The following is a 14818-nucleotide window of genomic DNA, read 5'->3' as shown; positions in this document are numbered from 1 at the left end:
TGCATAATCGCTGCAAAGTACTTTTCCTGACACTTGGGTGATACCGACAACCAAGGAGTCATTGTGAATACCTGACTGAATTACCGTACCAGAGCTTAACGTACTGTAACCTGAAGTTTCATCCTATTCCAGTCATTTTTTTCTCTGCAAGGTGTGTCACGTTTCCTTTTCCAGCACTTTACTACTGTCAGTTGGCCAGATAAAGATAAAAAGATTTATGTGCAGGGCCTTCTAGAGGGAATTTCATGCCTTGAAGTGAGATTATATAATTTTCTTCAAAACAAAATGATGAACGATGGGGTTGTTCTATCTTTTCTGTTTAGTTTTCAGGAACTACAGCCACCATAAGATAAGATACCAATTGGACGTAATTTTGTATAGTCAGATTGGAACTCTTCTAACCAGACGCTAATCATATCTAGAGAATACAAACGCACAAGCAACAGAAGGCTCTGTGGTTTTTTTTTTGTATGCGAATGTCTTTGCTTAACCTTATCTTCATTGGCATGGGAACAATAACGAAGCGTGGCAGATAAAACGCAAAGGACATTGGAGAAGCACATGAGTTAGTTGTCACAGTTGAGGATGATGAAAACGTATCTGTTGAACCCAGATTTGTGCTGCAGCGTGTGCAGGGAGGAGCCAGCAGCATTCCAAGAGTGCCACAGGAGTTTCCACTTCCGAAGTGAACTCCAAACTCGCTCTGTCATCTGCTGTTGAGAAGAGTCACACCCTAAATGGTGACAGCGCTGGACCTTTAGACTGTACGTTCTCCTGTCCCTAACACGGGAAGTGACTCACTGAAATGTTTGTTCTTTGCATTGCGATCTGCTCTCCCCAGGAAAACAGGGATTTGTTTACCCCGTGATGTATCAGTGCTTCTTATCAGGCTGTACAATATCCCTGCCGGGGCTGGCGCTGGTCAATATTTGTTGGCAGGTGGTACTCTGTTTGTAGAGGGACAGTTGCCGTGGGTAGTACTTGGGAACCATGTTCTTAAATTGCACCTGGCTGCACCCGGCGGCTGTTACGGGCTATGGTTGTTGCTTTGATTTACTTTCCGTTTGGGTAATGCTGCACTATTTGTAGGCGATGTGTGGCCCTGCAATCCCGAGGCGTTACCCGTTCACAAGGTAAAATCCTGCACCGAGAATGACCCTTGAGGAGGGTCATTCCAGCCTTTGCGTGGTTGCTTTGGGAAGAGCTCTGCACTGGGGGAGAGTGGCAATGGCAGAGGTGTCCACCCTCCTCTTTGCCACAAAGGACTTAGTAGGGCCCGTTGGGACACGGGGACAGCTGAGGGTCGATAAAATGGTATGAGGAATTACCTTCCATGTTACGTTTGAACACGAAACTAGTAAGGAAGGAAACTTGGAGGGAAGCTGGAACCTCTCTACTGTTTCTCTGGCCTTTTCACAAGGAACACCCTCCTTCTGCAGCATTGTAAACTAGCAATTTTTAAGTCACATGGCTTTGATAAACTATATTTTTACTATTTGTGTTATTCTAATCATAAAACGATAAGTGGGCTTTCTGTGCACGTTTCATCCATACCTATGTTGCATATTATTCTCCAATTAGGTTGAATATGTCCTGATATTTTTGCGTCGTTATATTCTGGTTGCCTGTTAACAGACTGATCACTGATTATTTTCATAATATTACTTACTGCAGCACTTTGTAAAGCAGATAATTATTTCCCCCTCTATATATTATGAAAATGCTCCATTGTGCTTCCATGCGTGCGGCACCTCTCTTGCTTTCCATTGGGGCTCAACTGCAAAAATAGGAGAAGAAATACACACTTGGTTTCTTTTTAACTAATTGTACGTTTTGAAAAATCCTTTACTTATTCTAACACGTGCTTTTCAAGCAATACTTACAGAAAAATGCAAAGACATTTCTAACTAATATACTTTTATTGCTCTCCAGGTTCTTTTGAGAGTGTGTTATTCATAATCTTTAAAAAGAACTGTTTTCTTTTCAAGAAGTGGCAGTTTATTATGTTCAACTATGAAAGAAAACTCAGAAAACCGTTTATGGTACAGTTTTATAGTTTCTGATGGGGCATATGAAATGCATATTTTCTATAACCTGTGCTCTCTAGCTCAGTGCTACTAAAATACAAAATAATGGAGCCTGGCATCCATGGAGAGAAGTGGTCAACGTAAGATGGGAAGAGGACGATTTGTTGTTTGCATTGCAGCGGAGAGAAGGTAAGAAGTTGCCTGCATCTCAAAGCCAAGCCCTAAGAGTAGTGATCTCTCTGCAAATTAGAAATATTATGACTTCTATGCCCTAGTTGTAAGTAAGAATTAATTTCACTCCTGGGATGTGTTGTGGAAAACCGGATCTCTGTCTCTCTGTAGGAGGCCAGTTACTGCTTGACAAGACTGGCAGCGGTGAAGTTTCCTAGCAATGAATGCCTCACTCTTCAAGAGGATTATTGCTTTTTGATTAAGATCAGTTTATTGGCATTATGGTACGCAAACAATTTGATTCAACCCTTGCAATTGCTGAATGTTGACCTGCAGGCATTTTGGCCCAGAAGGCATCTGAGACTTTAATTTGGCAGGTGGCTCAAAAATCGAGTGACCTGCGATCTGAGGCGCAGAGCTCTGCTTGTGCATTGCCGAAGTGGCACTGATTCATCATCTCTCCCAGGAAACCTCTGCCGGGCTCACTTCAAGCCTTGCTTCCCCTAAGGGAGTTTTGAACGTTCGTGCTCTTTTAACGAGCTGCATTGGAAGATGCTCTTGTGAAGCAGCGATTCCGCAAGAGCAGAAATACTGTCAAAGCTAATTCATCCTGGAGCTTGTATTAACTGCTCATTACCAGTGTTTGTCATGTTTTCTTCAGCTGTTGTTTTGGTGTAAGCAATGTCAAGTGATCTGACAACAGCAGAAAATCACACCGCTTTCAGTGGGTTAGATGCGGTTTTAAGTGTATTTCTAGCAGTTCGCAGTCGGCTGCAGACTCGCATCTCTTTGTTGGGGGGGACCCGTTCTGCAAAACGATCCAGATTTCAGCCCAGCGGCGCTATGTGCTGTGGTACCGACGTTGCTGCTCCAGTTGTGCGTTGCTGGTGACTTGCCCGCCCCCAGGCATGGCAAACATGGGGTACTGCTGCTCTGCCCTGGGCCCCCAGCAGCACCCTGGCTCATCGCAGTCTGGTGCGGTGATTTGGGTAGTCCCGCTTATATGGTAGGGACGCTCACATGGACTCAAATATGGATGCTCATATTTACAATGAGGGTGGTGAGACACTGGCACAGGTTGCCCAGAGAGGTGCCGGAGGCCCCATCCCTGGAGACATTCAAGGCCAGGCTTGATGAGGCTCTGAGCAACCTGATCTAGTTGAAGATGTCCCTGCTTACTGCAGGGGGGGTGGACTAGATGACCTTTAAAGGTCCCTTCCAACCCAACACATTCTATGGTTCTGTGACTCCAAAATATTGTGTATGTGTTGGTGCTTGTAATGCCCACCCTGGACCGACCCCTTTCCTTGCGTTACAGGAGCTCCAAACAGGAGCGCCCTCTGGAAAGGGGAAAATCAACCTCCTCAAATCACTGTGAGGGCTATAAAAGGGAGGTGCTTTTCCTAAAATTTCTTGATACGGGAAATTTTCCCAACCAAGCGACCCCTTGGGAGATGGAGTAGCCTGTGGGAACGGGCTACCAGCCCCGGGGCTCAGTGACAGGCTGAGCAAGGCTCATCTCTTAGAGCCCACGATGAGGGCTCAGCCTACCCCTGCTGCTCCCTCATGGATCTCACCCTTTAATTCTCGGTAGGTTATAAATCAAATCCAGGCATTACAGAACCCTTTTGCACCCTGCCCGGCGCTGCCTGCCTGTTCCTTGGGACTGGTGAGAGATGTGTGTGTCGGATGCAATCCGCTCGGGTGCCGCGCCAGTGGCAGGGGAGGGCGGTGACAGTTTTCAGGATGGGATGAAGCTCTGCATGCACAGGCGAGTACTGGCAGCACATGGAAATACAGGCTCTAGAGATGCACAGGAGTCCGCGTGTGTTTGCAAACGTAACTGCAGGTTTTGTTTAGAGCAAAATGTCCCGCAGAAGTGTGGTTTTCACTAGGAGGGGAGGAAGAGGGAGAGCAGAAGGTGTAAAGAGTTGTGGTTGCGTAGGGAAGATCTCACACGTGTAACCAAGGCAATAATTCTCCAATTTAGAAATTTGACCTGGGTCCTCTCTTCCAAAGAGGGAGATCACTTTTTTTTTTTTCTCACAATGACTGTGAGAATCACCCTTCCTGCCGTAACTTCCCAAAACAAGAGGATGATTCTTCTCATAACTGAGATCGTGCTCTTCTGTTTAGGGACGAAGTAACAGCCCTTGCTAATCTAAAAGAAAGTAAGTGGCTCGGGGGCAGATTTTTTACCGCCAAGGTTCATCCTGCATTGCAGAGAGCTTACAGACCACAAATAGGTTTAGCTGTTGCGTCACGTGGAGTCACCTTTTTAACATCGGAGTAGAGTCATGGCGCCAAAATCTTCAGCAGCGGCGCACAGACAATTTTGGGGTAGGCTGACTACCATTGCCTAGTCCTCATGCTCCGTCAATGAGGTTTTTTCTTTAAGTGGCTGTAAAAGAATGAAATGACACATAGCTCTTTATCTCCTGATTATGTAATTATCTTTGACAGGAATAGGATTAAAAAATTGGATTATATTTGTTAGAAATTTGTTAGAAATTTGCTGAACTTTAACCACACGAAACATTTAAACAGCATCTGGGGAGAGGCGGATACAAGAAAAATGAACACTTTTTTCATAAAAAAATTTCCCTTCCAGAAGTCAATGACATTCTTTTCATTGACTTTTCTTTTGGCTTTCATTATTTAGAAAAACCCCACAACCCAAACCTCCGTGCTTCTTACCTTTTTCTGCTTTCTTTAAATGACTCAATTATTCGACAGAGAACATTGAGCTAGGTCTTAGGTGTAAGTTCTAAATAGCAGGAGGTTTTGGAGCCGGCAGCAACAGTTGGGTGAAGACTTTCAAAATGCACCAGTTCAAGCAATATAGTCATTTGAGGTAGATTCCATTAATTTAATTCTTTACCAGAAAATGCCCTTTTTTCTTGGCTTTATCTTCATGACAGATACGCAGAAACTTATGTTCCGTGATGATTTCTTATTTAATGCCTACCCATACAATATGTTGTAAGAAGCTTTTTTCAAGTCATTTATTCTTCTGAAATATGTATACATTTTTCTTTACCTTTTCAAAACAGAATTGGTAATATTAAGGCTTTAATTTTCAAATTGGAATGAATTGCGTCTTATTTTGTTTTTATTCCAAATTTTAGTGTGTTGTATACTGGGTCATTGTTGAAATTATTTCTGCGTTCCTGTTATGTGCATGAATTTGAAAGGCTTTGACAAAAATAAATAGGTGCGCAATTGCTTCAGATCTCTTGCTAAATATATAATGATAGGATATATACCACATACAATTGCTTCTAAATCCAACTAATTGATTGTGACGATGTTTTTGTAATGTTCTCTTCTAAAACTGTAAAATTTACGGTTTGGGATATGCTGCAATTTACATTTATAACAACGTTATTTTGACCAAGCTTATGCTAATATTGAGTTTCAAAAAAGAAAAGGGAGGGATTTTCCACCCCCGTGTTAAGCAGAGTTGGTGTGGGCAGGTGAGGTGCCCCAGTATGTACTGAAGGACGAGATCTGCCTTGCAGCCTCTGGGTTTCTTTGTCTGGTTTTGAGAGGGCTTGATCGAATGCCCCTGGACTCTTCCCCCGAGATCTACAGAACAAGATAGATTTGTCACAAATGTGAAGAGCGGAGGCAAGGAAACTTGCTAGGTGTGTCAGCTGAGAAATCCCCTCTGTTAAATTGCTAAAATAAAATACAAAGAGATGGCGTAGATCACAGCTTGGATTAGGTGGCTGTCACCAGGAAGAGGAAAATTGGGCTTTAGCCCACTTTTGTACCGTTAAAAAAATACACAGAAGGAATGAAATTATCTCAGTCTCTGATACAATTACCTTAAATACAGTTTGTACAGAGATAACATTTTCATTTGCATCCTGAATACTTGATGCCTGCGTACCTAGAAGGTATAATATTTCTACAGAAAATACCCACGTACTCAGGTTTGGCATACCAAAGAATCCCTGCTCCAGGGGACAAACGGGTCTGAACTAACTGAATGCCTGTGAAGAGATGTAAAGCTTTCTCTAGGAAGGGATGCAAACCACGTTACCAAAACTATTTGGAAGCTTTTTCAGTCCAGATTCCTCTGTGCCTGTAATTTCAGCATACCTACAACAATGAGGCATTTGTGTAGCTGCTTTTGTAAAAGGACACGATACCTGGTACATTTATTTATGGATTGTGCCTGATAATACTTGACCTAAAACCTGGGTGCTTTTGTATTTACTTTGCGTATAGACCTGACTGGAAACACGCCTGCTAAGTGCCAGCACTTCGGCATTGCCGGTGTCACTGCCTGCGCCCGCGTGCAGTGGGAGTTCCTGCCGTCCCTCATGCTCTTCTTTGGTAACCCGGTGTTTGTTTTGGGGCACAAAACATACTTTCAAAGGAGCTGTAAGACAAGAGATACCTTCTTCGGTTGTTATGCTAAAATAACCAAATGAAGGCCCTACCTCAACGCTTTTGGAGAATTTGATTTTCCTGTTCCTTTAGGTAGGAGCAGTGTTCTTTTCTCCTCACCACCATGACGATGGTAACCTCCTCTTGGGTTAAATGCTCTGTTACTCTTTCATACTCCAAACCGTGACAGTATCAGAGATAATAAAAGAAGAAAAAATTCTGTGATTTCGTATTGCTTTCACAGAACAATTAAAATACTTTTTCTATTAAAATGATATTATTTACGTTGATTGTCTAGATATGACTCATGTACGGATGGAAATGCGTGTTCATAGAATAGGGGTCTGCCAAGCAATTGGTTTGGAAAATGGGGAGTAGAAATCACTTCTAAAGAGGAAAGGTCATCTTGAGTGCCTATGAACAAATACTGCCAGATCTTCTTTAAGAACAGTAGGTAACTATCCATCACTTCTATTTCAAAGTTGCTTGGCGTGGCCTTATCCTAGTATTTTCCCCATGCAAACAAACATCTAAAAATGCTTCTGCTTATGCTCATTAGCATAAACACCTTCAACAACACATTGAAAGTGACTTCTACATCTGGTTGCCTCGTAATTTATTAATAAGCACACACTGTTTAATAAATGATTATTTTTTGTGAAAAGCATTAAGAATTTATGTTTGAGATTTTTTTTTTTCTTTTTAGGGAAGTGAGAAAATAGTTTGGAGTTTGATTATTTTTTTTCTCTTTGTATCTGCTGTAGATATCTGTATTTTCTATCAAGATACCGGGTAATGCACAAAAGGGGAAACTGCAGAGGTCAAGAAAAACATCTTTTCAATACAATGAGAGAGCGAAATGCTGAACAGGGCACCCAACCCTGGAAGGTCACTGTTGACTGTGAATAATTTAGAGAAGCAAACCCAGTACCCCATTTTGCTGTATGATTTTGCATTAGGATGATGGCCTTAGCCTGCAACAGTCCACTCATCCAGATTTTTCTGATGGCTGTTACTGATTTTTTTTTTTCTCTTTCCATACTGAGATGTGGTTAGTTAGAGCTTACATTTTTACCACTTGGATTTGTGTGTCAAGGTTACTTCCTTGTGGCTTGGAGCTTTGATGAGCTAGTTATAACCTCTCTGTTTCCAATATGCTTTTACGCATGATGTACCTTCTTATATGCATGGCATACCTACTAAAGAAATTATAATTATGAAGCTGGCACAGTCTGTAAATGGCCTGTCGGGGCATCTGGACATTTGCTGTGTATTGATTTTTCTGCACAATGTGAATTAATGGAAAATTCCAGTTCCTGAAGTCTGTTCTCTAACCCACTGCTTTGAACAGCATCGCAGAGGGGGCATATCAAAACGGGGATCCGAGTGATTGCGGAGGGAGCTGACCGTGTGAGCGCTCGGTGTATTTGCACAAGTTGGGACAATTAAAGCTAAGCAAGAAATAAGAAATGACAGGCAAGTGCAAAACACGCTTTTATCCAACTGGAAGCCAGATGACTTCAGACACCAAAAAGGTTCCTCTCCTCTGAGAGCTTTCAGACAGCCCTCACAAACTTCAGCTGGCACCACCTGATGCTGCAAGTTAGAATTCACTCATCGCTGACCTTTTCTGGCTTTATTTCCAGGGGAAAAAGAGGTCAGAGTCACTAAAATAAAGTCAGTATAACGTCTCAAAAAAGTTAATATTTTAAAACACGTGTTTTATATTTCTTGATGTGACCTCCAGTTCTAGGCAAACAAAAGTGAAGGTGAGAACAGAAAGTCAAGAGCTAATATTGACTCGGAGTGATCCCAAGTTCAGTATTGCCAAGACTAAATTTGCAAACCATCAGGCTGCATGAAACTCATGATCTGCTTAGGGAGAAGTAAAAAACCAGCCAACCAACCAGACAAAAAATATAATATAATTTGCCTACTGTTCTTGCGACTCTATTTGAGACTGCATTCACAGGTTTCTGCAACTGTGAAGACTAGAATCTTACTATTTTGCGTTAATGGAAGTCAACATAATAAACTCCCAGAGCTGCAGTATAAGGAGAAAAAAAAAATTAGCAGTATTTTAATGAAATTGTGGAAGTTGGCAAAATTGCAGGTTGTGGAGATACAGGGCAAAACCCCATTGCTTTGCTTAGATGCTGACAGAAAGGATTAGCTTTCTGTAGGCCTATTTTAGTGCAGCCGCTGTGGCCACTGGATGAATAAGGTTGTAAGCAGGGCTAATCAATGAAAGAGGACATCCAGTGGCTGCAATGTGACAAACTAGAAATACTAAGCGAATGAAGATGTCAGACAGAATGACTCCTCAAAGGAGCTCACCTCTCTCCTGAATTGGAGTGAAAAAATGAGGGACTTTGCTGGATGCAAACATCCTCATCCCCTCTGACATCACACAACCACAGACAGTTGCCCCCCTGGGACAGCACCCCTTCCCACAAGCTCTATATTTACTTTTGCAGGAGGCCCAGAACTTCTTCCTACTGACACTCGAATGAAATGGCTAACGAGGATGCTACGCAATATCTTAATTGCTCTAATTTCTGCTCTTTGGTACTGAGTGGCTTGCTATATGCAACATTGAGACTGAAATACGCTGTATCCCTGATGTGTAAGACACCAAGTCAGCTGGTTGGGAACCTTCTGGAAAAATAGTGTTTCATCAATAAGTGGTGACTGAATAAAACAGAGTCTTCACGTGCTAATTTCCATTTCTCTTCCTTCCCTTTCTCTAGCTCCTTTCCCCCCGGGTCCTTCCTACCTCCTTTCCCCTTTCATTTCTCCAGTTACCAGTGCTGCAGTCTCCCCATGCCCATAGCATCTCTCAGGCCAAGTTCTGCTTCTTGCTAGACCAGCGTCAGGGGTTCAGAGATCCAGGAAGGCAAACCTACCCTGAGACCTAGGAGTTACTTTATACAGCTTACACGCAACCTCTGTGTCTACTTTTTTTCTTTTTTTTTTTTTTTTTTACATATATTTAAACTTTTTTTTTTAATTTAAAACATTTACAAACGCAGGCTCTCTGCCTTTGTTTCCCCAGTCCTTGGCCCTGCTTGTTCTGGACTTGTAAATACTTTAAATTTAAAAAATTTAAATTTGATTACAATAATAAATTCTGCTGAGCTTTTTACCTTCTCTTAGAATCACTCATCTTGACAGTGCTCCCAATGTCCTGAGATTCAGGCATTGTCTTGAACGTGCATAAGCAAGCTGAGAGGTGAAGGGATGACTAATCCGTATGAATTTCCTTTTTTGACTCTTTGCTGAGCATTTTGCTTCATACGTAATGCTTTCCCATTTGTGCTTTCTTCTTCCTTGGTCTCATTGATGAAAGAGTGCTGGCTCAAAGAGCTCCGTAGCAACAACAGCCTTTGTGTGTGGTGGAAGGGCAAAGAGGTGAGACACTTCCATCCAGGATGGAGGGAGAGAGACAAAAAGAAGGACACACAAGGAAGCATATTCACAGCGTGAGCATTAATAACTGGTGTCTACTAAACACGTAAAAGTTGGTGTTTCTGGCCAAGGAAAACGTCTTGATCACAGTTGCCAAGTGAGTCAGTGTGCTTTCTATAGAAATTTAGAGGTACGGCCCAAAATTGCTGCTTGAGGCAAGTGGCAGTTGTTAAAGCTCATCATCAGACTCCTGTACTGTTCCTACCCATGTCAGGTGTCCCTTCCACCCCGAGAGCCCAGGGTGACTGACCACTCACACAGACTAGGACCAGTTTTTCAAGTGCCCAGATGGTTTCCATTTCCCTTAGGCTTTGGTGCACCTAGTTTTGACCGTACTTGTTACGTGTCACCAACCCCTGAGAACTCCTCAGTCATGGTATCCCCAGGGTTTCTGGAGATTTTTTAACTATCTAATAAATTGTGAGATAACGGAGGTTTGAAACACTGATCAAATGAGTGAGTAGAAGTTGTTTTGGGAGCTCAGAGAACTGCTTGCTCCCTGACGAACCTCCTGTGAGGAGCAGCGCTGCTCCCCTCCTCGGCTCCCTTGCCGCTGACATCAGCGATGGTAGACCTGCGGCGTTGGCAAACAGCTCCACAGCTGCCGAAAACAGCGACCCAGAGCTCCACAGTGACTTTGAAGTGGGTGCTGTGAGAGTGGGTCGCGATGCTCCCAGTGGTGGTGGAAAGAGCAGCAGTGATGGAGAGAATCGTCTCTTCACTTCACTGTCCTTTAATAAACCATAATCCGCTTTGGAAGCTTATTTCTTCCGTATATTAATAAAACGCAATTACATTTCTGAAAACTGTCAATATCAGCACAATATGCAGATTTTTACGCAGACTTTTATACGGACTTTTATGGTGCAAAAAAAAAAGTTCATAGCCTCTTTTACTCTAGTAATCACTGCTGTTAATTAATAAGTCTTTGTTACCTCTAAATTGAAGTAATACTGTAAGCTACTCATTCTTGCTGCTTATCTTTACTTAATTGTCCAGGCATTTGACTCAGCACTGACTAACGTAGATGCCAAGTCCATATGCTGATACGTTCCCCTGCTCTTAGGGGACCATTAGTTAGCAAGCTGCCCATTTAATGCTGAGCACGTGGGAACTGCTGTGCGGTGTGAACATGCTGGCCCAGCAGACTTGTTTCACTGCCAAAGCGCTTCAGAATCGGACATAATTTTTCAGTGTCACATTCCCTCTCAGGGAACTCTGCTGACACGTACAGGCTTTTGTTTTCTTCTCTCTGAACCCACCGTTAGGTGCTCAGAGCTCCAGGAAGTCCAGCCTGTGCTGAGACTTGGGGGTGCTTCATATGGCTCATGCACCGCCTCCCTTCCCTTCCAACGCTGGCGTAGAAATGGCCATGAAAGCATTTAGTCGCCCCCTTTCCCTCTCCTTGCCTTTAGCTTCACGCTGGCCTCTGAACCTGTATTTCAGAGGATTATACTAGGAGCTGTAGGACTGAAATACAGGTAAAGATGAAAGAGAAATGAGGAAACCCCCTAATTCTGTAGTTAGGGCAGAAGGTGTTGTTTGGCATGCTAACAGTGTGATGCTGTGAGTATGATACCCTAACGTTGCTCTACCCTTATGACCCGTAGTTCATGGTCGGAGGTAACCAAGGAGTTTCATTCAGCCTGATCAAGTACCAACCTGCACATACGTCTTTTCAGTGGTGCCCAGCGACAGGACAAGAGGTAATGGGCACAAACTTGAGCATAGGAAGTTCCACCTAAACATGAGGAGGAACTTCTTTACTTTGAGGGTGTCAGAGCACTGGCACAGACTGCCCAGAGAGGTGGTGGAGTCTCCGTCTCTGGAGACATTCAAAACCTGCCTGGACGCGTTCCTGTGCAACCTGCTCTAGGTGACCCTGCTCTGGAAGGGGGTTGGACTGGATGATCTCCAGCGGTCCCTTCCAACCCCTACCATTCTGTGATTCTATACGCCTGTCTCAGGCTGTAAGTAACAGCAGTGCACTGTGTGTGAGGCTGCCTCTGCTTGAGGTAGTACTTTGTTGCAGTTGTGATAGATCAACGATAGAAGCAACGTGAAGTTTGCCAGTGGAGAGAGCATCTTTTAGGAGATCAGCTGGGAGAGTTGGAAATAACTGATCAAGCCCTTAACCCCAAAAGTTTGCCTTTGGATCAGAAACAGAAGCTTCAGTATAAACTCAACATACTGATGTTGTAGTACTGCTGTTGCACTGAAGAAACCCCAAAACTTGTCCAGCCTTTCCCACTCCACCAGTTTGTCTAACAAAAGGTGTTACAGAATCACAGAATGGTTCAGGTTGGAAGGGACCTTAAAGATCATCTAGTTCCAACCCCCTGCCATGGGCAGGGACACCTCCCGCTAGACCAGGCTGCTCAAAGCCCCATCCAGCCTGGCCTTGAACACTTCCAGGGATGGGGCACCCACAGCTTCCCTGGGCAACCTGTTCCAGTGTCTCACCACCCTCACAGTAAAGAATTTCTTCCTGATATCCAATCTTAATCTGCCCTCTTTCAGTTTGAGGCTGTTGCCTCGTGTCCTATCATTACTCTCCCCGATTACCTCTAACTTTAAACTTTTGCGTTATCCCTTCTAGGAGCTACACAATTAAAAGTTGTGGCCCAACTTTACTCAAAGGACTGGTACTTCCTAGCATCACTGGTTCACTGGCACGGTGGACTGGATCCAGTCCGTCATGTTCCTTCAAAGCCCCTCAGGTGGGAGGAGAAGCAGCTGTATCTCCCACCACGGTGTCAGAGAAGCTCAGCATACTAGAAAGACAAAATTAATCTGTTCTCTAGGCACTTATCTGGGCTCTCTTTCTTCTCGGCATAGCTCACTCTTCAGGCTGCAGCGGGCAGTTCACGGGTAACAGCAGACTCCCCAGGGTCCTTGGCTATTGTTGGGTAAATCCAGCTCGAGATCTTTATAAAAAGCAAAGAGTCAACAAATATGAAATAATAAAGTGAAAGGTGAGAACAGGGCATTGGTTGTACTGAATCACACCATTGATAATCACCTTTGCGTGATTCTATTTTTATGGACAGTATTATTAGCTCAAAATATATAGATGTTCCAATAACGTTGCACTGACCCGTAGCTTCCCTTACCTTTTTGTGGGGCTCTGCCGCGGTGAAGCTGGCAGGAGCTTTCCTTCTCTTCAGTATTCTTACCCAACTTTATTTCGTTCCCCGCTTGCTGAGGATGGAGCAGTACCCAATGTTGGTGCTGTGCTCTGGTCAGGCAGAATGAGGTCTGTCAAAAGAAAAAAAAAATGTAAAAAAAAGTGGGCATTTCTTTCTTTCCTGGGGGTCTCGGAAACAATTTGAGGCTTGGGCTTCAGTGGGGGAGAGAATGGGACTTGGTATTTTAAAAGTAAGCAAACCGCGCTGTCCTTTCTCAGCCCATGGTATCATGGATGATTGCACATTGTGCTCTTAGCAGTTTATTAGTCTGACGCTTCACTTGCTTTCACGTTTTTGAATGGAGATTTCTCCCTCCCCAGCAGGCTAGGGAAGGCCCAGAAACAGGCGGAGTATTACGTATGGTTGGAAACTTTTGGTCAGACCTATTTCTTTTGAAAAATGCTTATTCATTGAAACTGAATTGTGCAGGGGATGTTGATTTTGATTTTATGGGGTTTTTTTTTGCACTTGCTTTTTGCTGTAGATTATACTATTGTATAACCCTATATATAATTTAAGTTGGTATGAAATGAAATGCAGAGTGAAAAAAAAAAAAAGGATGAGTTGTTTTGACTTACTGGATTTTTAATGCTGTTTTGTGGGAAATTCCAATTTTTCAGTCCACTCTGGAATGAACTGAGTTTTGCAACACCAGCAGCTTCTGCGAGAGACATTTTTAAATTTGACCAGCGCTGTGTGCTGGTCTGCATTGCTCATCCCCCTCTTTCCAGCTGGCTGTGCTATGCAACTCTTGCCGCGGTCAGTGTCACCTGTTAGGAATCATTAGAAATGTCGTCTAAGTTCCAGCCTGGAGAAAAGAGCGTGGCAGCAGCGAGGAACTTCTGCTGAGGACGAGCAGAAGGGATGGCTGGCTAAAGGAAGGAAAACGGAGGGGCCTCGCTGGCCGCAGTCCTGGGTTTGGCAAGTCTGAGGGGAGAGTTTCAGTAACTTTCTTATTTATTACTTGCGTGTCAGCGTCCTCTGTGGAAAGGAGAGGAGACAAAGATGAGGACAAAACCGAAGAACACGGCGAGATTCCCTTCCGAGTGATTTTGTGGAAATGAACAGCGGTTCTGGGCATGAGGGGCCATTTTGTGTGTACGGAGAGCGGTGAGCGCCCTGGCTTTTGGTACATTCTCCTGTCTGCTTCAATGCCTTGAGAGACACGGGACTGCCCTAAAGTCTGATAACAGGAGCAGGCTATGCCGTGAAATTCCATCAGTTTTAATTTATCTGGCCACCACGCATGTCACAGGGCAGGAGTATCGTGCAATTACTCTTTAATTATATGATTAGTTAATAGGGTTTCCTATTAAACACCATGTAACTACATGGAGATTACCATGTAATTACCTTTAGTAGATCCAAAACTAATTAGCATATAACCTGTATTCTTGCCTTGTGGTTCAGAAGGCTATAATCTTGTAATGATATGGTACTCAGTGTGTTGTTAGCCTGCCACTACACGCTAATTTCCACGTAGTTAAGTGCACAGTAGTTTCCATACAAGTAGTGTTTGTGCCCTCTTACGAGTTGTCCTATAAACTTGCGCCCCTGTTGGCTTTG

Source organism: Rissa tridactyla, chromosome 4, assembly GCF_028500815.1.
Source record: "Rissa tridactyla isolate bRisTri1 chromosome 4, bRisTri1.patW.cur.20221130, whole genome shotgun sequence".
Taxonomy (NCBI): domain Eukaryota; kingdom Metazoa; phylum Chordata; class Aves; order Charadriiformes; family Laridae; genus Rissa; species Rissa tridactyla.
Note: the sequence above shows the minus strand (reverse complement) of the source record.